The sequence below is a fragment of the Gossypium arboreum genome, chromosome 12 (genome assembly GCF_025698485.1).
Source record: "Gossypium arboreum isolate Shixiya-1 chromosome 12, ASM2569848v2, whole genome shotgun sequence".
NCBI lineage: Eukaryota > Viridiplantae > Streptophyta > Magnoliopsida > Malvales > Malvaceae > Gossypium > Gossypium arboreum.
In genome coordinates this window covers 37,227,522-37,232,889 of record NC_069081.1, presented here as the reverse complement: position 1 = coordinate 37,232,889, position 5,368 = coordinate 37,227,522, and the positions used below count along the sequence as shown (strand labels likewise).

Sequence of the window (5,368 nt, the reverse complement as noted above, 5' to 3'; positions counted from 1 at the left end):
TGCAAATACTTTTGAACTTAAACCTAGCACAATTCAAATGATACAACAGTTTGTTCAGTTTGATGGTTTGTAGAATGAAGATCCCAACGCTCACTTAGCAAACTTTTTGGAACTATGCGATACATTTAAAATTAATAGCGTTTCTGATAATGCCATATGTCTTCGGTTGTTTCTCTTTTCATTGAAGAACAAAGCTAAACAGTGGTTGAACTCGTTACCATAAGGTTCAAACACTACTTGGGAACAAATGACTAAAAAATTTCTATTAAAATAATTTTTGTCGGCTAAAACGACTAAATTACGTAATGATATCTCTTCGTTTGTGCAGATGGACTTAGAAACTCTTTACGATGCATGAGAGAGATACAAAGACTTACTGAGAAGGTACCCTCACCATGGGTTGCCGCTTTGGGTACAAGTTCAAACGTTCCATAATGGCCTGAATCCTTCGACTCGACAAATGGTTGACACAGCTGCTGGAGGAATCATCAATAATAAAACACTTGAAAATGTCTATGAGTTTATAGAGGAGATGTCACTGAATAACTATCAGTGGCAAGTCATGAGGACTAAGCCAACCAAAACAGTAGGCATTTATAACGTCAATTCAGTTACTATGCTGTCAAACCAAGTAGAACTTCTAAATAAAAAGATTGATGGTTTACTTGGTTCTACTCAGGTACATTCAGTAATGAGGTGTGAGACGAATGGAGGAGGAGCATGCACAGAGTATCAACCCTTCAACCCTAGCATCGAGGAGGAACAAGTCCAATATACGGGTAACAATAACTCTCGATCCCAAAATAACCCATATAGTAACACTTATAATGTAGGTTGGAGAAACCATCCCAATTTCTCGTGGGGCGGTCAAGGACATCAAAGACCACAACATCCTCTGGGTTTTCAACAACCACCCTATCAACAGGAATAGAAGCCGAACCTTGAAAAGATGCTCACAAAGTTTATCTCAGTGTCAGAAACCCATTTCCAAAACACCGAGACAGAACTTAAAAATCAACAAGCGTCAATCCAAGGGCTCGAAACTCAGATAGGCCAACTTTCTAAACTAATCTCCGAACAACCACAGGGTAGCTTGCCAAGTAATACTGAACCCAACCCAAGGGAACAACTCAACGCAATTAATATTCAAGATGACGAAGGAGTCGTCTAGCCTGAGCCAGAACCGAGGTAAGAAACTGTGGTAAGCAAAGGTCAAGGTGAGGTAGGTCATAATAAAAGCAAATCAGTGAATGTCAAATATAAACCTCGTGTGCCATACCCCAATGCGACAAGGAAAGACCGCTCAGATGAACAATTTGGTAAATTCCTTAAACTCTTAAAAAAATTACATATTAACTTACCATTTATTGAAGCTCTATCGCAGATGCCAAATGCAATGAAATTTTTAAAGGAGCTTTTAGCAAATAAGCGGAAGTTGGACGAGGCGTCACATGTGGAGCTACACGTAGTTTGCTCAGCTATTCTCCAGAATAAGCTACCCAACAAACTAAAAGATCCAGGGAGTTTTACGATTCCTTGCTTAATTGGTAGTTTAGTTGTTAATAATGCATTAGCTGATTTAGGGGCTAGTATCAATGTCATGCCTTACAAAATGTTTAAGCAACTAGGTCTTGGGAAACCTAAACAAACTAGGATGAGCATTCAATTAGCAGATAAAACTATAAGATTTCCTAGGGGTATTATTGAAGATGTACTAGTTAAAATAGATAAATTTATATTTCCTGTTGACTTCGTTGTTCTAGACATAGAGGAGGATAGCAACACTCCTTTGATCTTAGGAAGGCCCTTTTTAGCAACTGCTAAAACAATTATTGATGTTGGCACAGGTGAGCTCACACTTCGTGTGGGAGACGAAACAATCACCCTTCAAGCTCACAATTCTGGCAACACATCGAAAATTGAAGGTGATTGTTTAGACCAATCTACTAAAACTGACAATATGGTACAACCTATTTTACAGGAAATGAGTTTGAAGGAAGTACATGAACCATTCTCAAGCAATAGTAGAGGACCTATTCATGAAGAACGAAGGCTACAAATTGAGGAACTAGATGAATGGCGAATGCGTTAACCGAGAGCACCCGATAAACTGACACTACGCTAGAATAGGCTCAATACCTTTCCAAATCAACTTAAGGTTGGAGATAAAGTTTTATTAGAAGCTGTAGATCCTCACATTGTCACTACCAAACCGAATGAAGACGTCTCTCTTACGGTACTTAACATTTTCCCATTCGGTACAGTCGAGGTAATTCATTCCAAATTCGGCACTTTTAATGTAAACAACACTCGTCTAAAACCTTATTTTGATAAGATGGATAGCAGGAATGAGGAGTATAAACTCCTCAAACCACCATGACCATTCAATGGGGAGGTAAGTCGAGATTAGACTATAAATAAGCGCTTCCCAGGAGGCAACTCGAGCACTAACTGTATTAACTTCTTTAAATTTTATTGTTCAACACCTAACTTACTAACCGAGCTCTTGAATACAGGTTTTCCACAGAGACACAGCTAAGAGCACGGGCGTGCTTAGGGCCGTGTGAAAATAGGGCAAAGATTTTCCCAAACACGGGCTACAATAAGTGGTCACAGGAGTGCGACCTGGACGTGGACAAATCTGCCTTACCTCCATGGAAAAGATGATTCGTTCAGATCTGCATGAAAGCCCAACTCCATTGCATTGCCAGAATCTATGTTGTATATTTGAAAGAGGTTGACCTCCATGCTTCTCTCATGGTACAATCCTCTTTCCGCACGGGCGTGCACAGAACTACACGACCGTGGAAGAAGCGAACCACATCACACATGGTCATATGGCACGATTGTGTAGTCACACGGCCTAGACATACAGGCGTGCCAGAAGACCGTGTGACGACATCTCAATTTGCAACGAAGACGAACGGGACACAAGCCACACGGGCATGTGCACCGGCCATGCCACTTGAAAAATTAGACTAATTCTCTTATTTTATTTTTCTTTTATTAAGTTTTAAAGATTCATTTGTTTTTTTAGCACAGCTTTTCATTATGACTACTATCAGATTATTCCCTCAATTCTCCTTTTATCATTCAGAATCATGCTGCCCTCCAGCTTTATTTCCAATACTCGATCTCGCCAATCCAGGAATATCATCCATTCTTAATTCAGGAAGTTTCACTTCTCTCCCTATCTTATTTTTATATTCTTTTCAATATATCTATCTTTGTGCATTGAGGACAAAGTACATCTTAAGTGTGGGGGGGTATTTATTTCATTATCAGAAAAATCTCTGAATGACTGCTTTGTTCTCTTGAAAAGCTCTCATATCATATTTAGGATAAATTTTGATTGATTTATGATTTTGATTGATATATATTGAATTAAAATATAGGCATTTATGCATTGATTGTTTAAACCTTAAGACATTAGAGAATCGAGCATGATAAGTTGATTGTTTCCCCAAAGTCTAGGTATTATTTTGAATTGGAATTCACAAGTTTAAACATCAAAAAGCCATAATTTTTGTGATATTTTTTAGCCTTTTTGAGCATCTGTTAATTCTTTCATGCTCACTTTTATTATTGCTTTGAGTGCATCAGTATTGAACTGTTATTCTAGAACTTGCCTGATTATGCATGTCAAGACCACACTATTTGATTTGATATGTCAAGATGATAGAGGCACTTAGGATTAACCCACTCATGCCATGAAAAGCCTACCTCTACGATTGACCCTTAGTGAACCCCCTTGAGCCTAACAACCTATTTCTTGTATTACCCTTAACATTAACCCTTAACCTATTCTTTTTGAAATCCCCTCAGTTAAATTGATCCCTATTTTTGTCGAGATCTGAGTTGGAATAGTTACTTAGCTATATTTTATTCTATTTTGTAAATATTTAACTTGTTCTTAAAATAATAATAATAATAAAACATGTATGCATATTAGTAGTGATCTTTTGTTTGTAAGCTTCAGTATTCAAATTCCATGGTCAGAGAAGGAGTAATGTTGTACGTAAGTAATGATTAAATATTTTTCTAGTTAGGTAATTTTTCAAGTCAATCTTGATTCTAACCTTTTCTTTCAGCTTGAGACCACACCCCCTAACCAAGCCTCATTACAACCCTCTAAAGACCTTTTGATTGATATATCATCTCAATTTATAGTGGTGGAGATTTGATTTTCATGCAAGCCTATGGTAATAACTTTTCATATTAACTAATGAGTGCTTCATTTATTGTCCTTAAACACCTCGAGTGATTTGAGTGAATCTTTAGTGAGGATGTAAAACTCTATGACATTTTGAATTCAAGGTAATTACCTAGACGAAGGGAGACACCTATGTTTTCAGAATAAAATGCTCAATTTAGAGTGTTTGAAACTTTGATGTTCTTTGAGTTGAATTCTCAATATATGATTACCTGTGGATTATTTTGAGATATTATCGATAGAAATTATAAGTTGAGAAGAATTTATTTTGATTATGAGTTGAGAATTTTGCTTGAGGACAAGCAAATGCTTAAGTGTGGGGGTATTTGATAAACCGTAATTTATACATATTTTTACCCCATGCTTAATGCATTTTATGGATGATTTTTCATTAGAATTGGTGAATTCGACGCTCCTAATTCTTTAATTTCATGTTTTATACATAGGAGAGCATAGGAGAGCAAAAGGAAGGAGAAACGGGCCAAAAATGGAGAAAATGGGCCAAAGTACGAAATCAACACGGCCTGGACCTCCTCACACAGGCAGACCACACGGCCGTGTCAATTTGGCAGGCTCGAGCACGGCCTGAAGTAATCGCACACAGGTGTGTCCCTGCCAAGCCCAAGTTGAGTCCAATTCAGAAAAGGCTAAATTTGAGGGCTTTTAGGCATTCCAGAGCTTATAAATACACCCTAGAGGGGGAAGAAAAGGAACACACAGGGAGGGAGTAAGAAATTACTCCGACGAAGCCTATTGATCCATCTCAAAAGCCAGATTCATCATCAAGACTGAAGATCTCTCCTCAATTTCCCCTTCAGGAGTTTTGGGTTTTCTTTATGTTTTGTATTCTTTATTATTCTGAGATGTTTTCTTATTTAGTTATGAACTAAAACCCCTAAATACCTAATGGGAATGAAACCTATGACGAATCTTATTATTATTTTCTGAATTGTATGATAAATATTTAACTTGTTCTTAATTATGTGTTCTTAATTCTTGTTTTGATATCCCAAGACACTGATTCAAGATAAGCTCTTATTCAGAGGGGGAATAGACCCTGTCTAAGAGTACATTTGTCATAATTAAGCGGAGTTGCTTGTGCGCCTATACATATGGTGACAAGATTTTGCCGAATTAGGGTGAAACCTAATAAGG

At 37.4% G+C, this 5,368-nt stretch overlaps 1 non-coding gene across 1 annotated transcript; it reads right to left on the bottom strand.

Moving 5' to 3' along the window:
• Positions 1-295: 295 nt before the first annotated feature.
• Positions 296-402, bottom strand: LOC128285814 (small nucleolar RNA R71). Its single transcript, XR_008276362.1, has one exon. It is a non-coding gene; the product is annotated as a small nucleolar RNA R71 (small nucleolar RNA).
• Between the last annotated feature and the right edge of the window lie 4,966 nt (positions 403-5,368).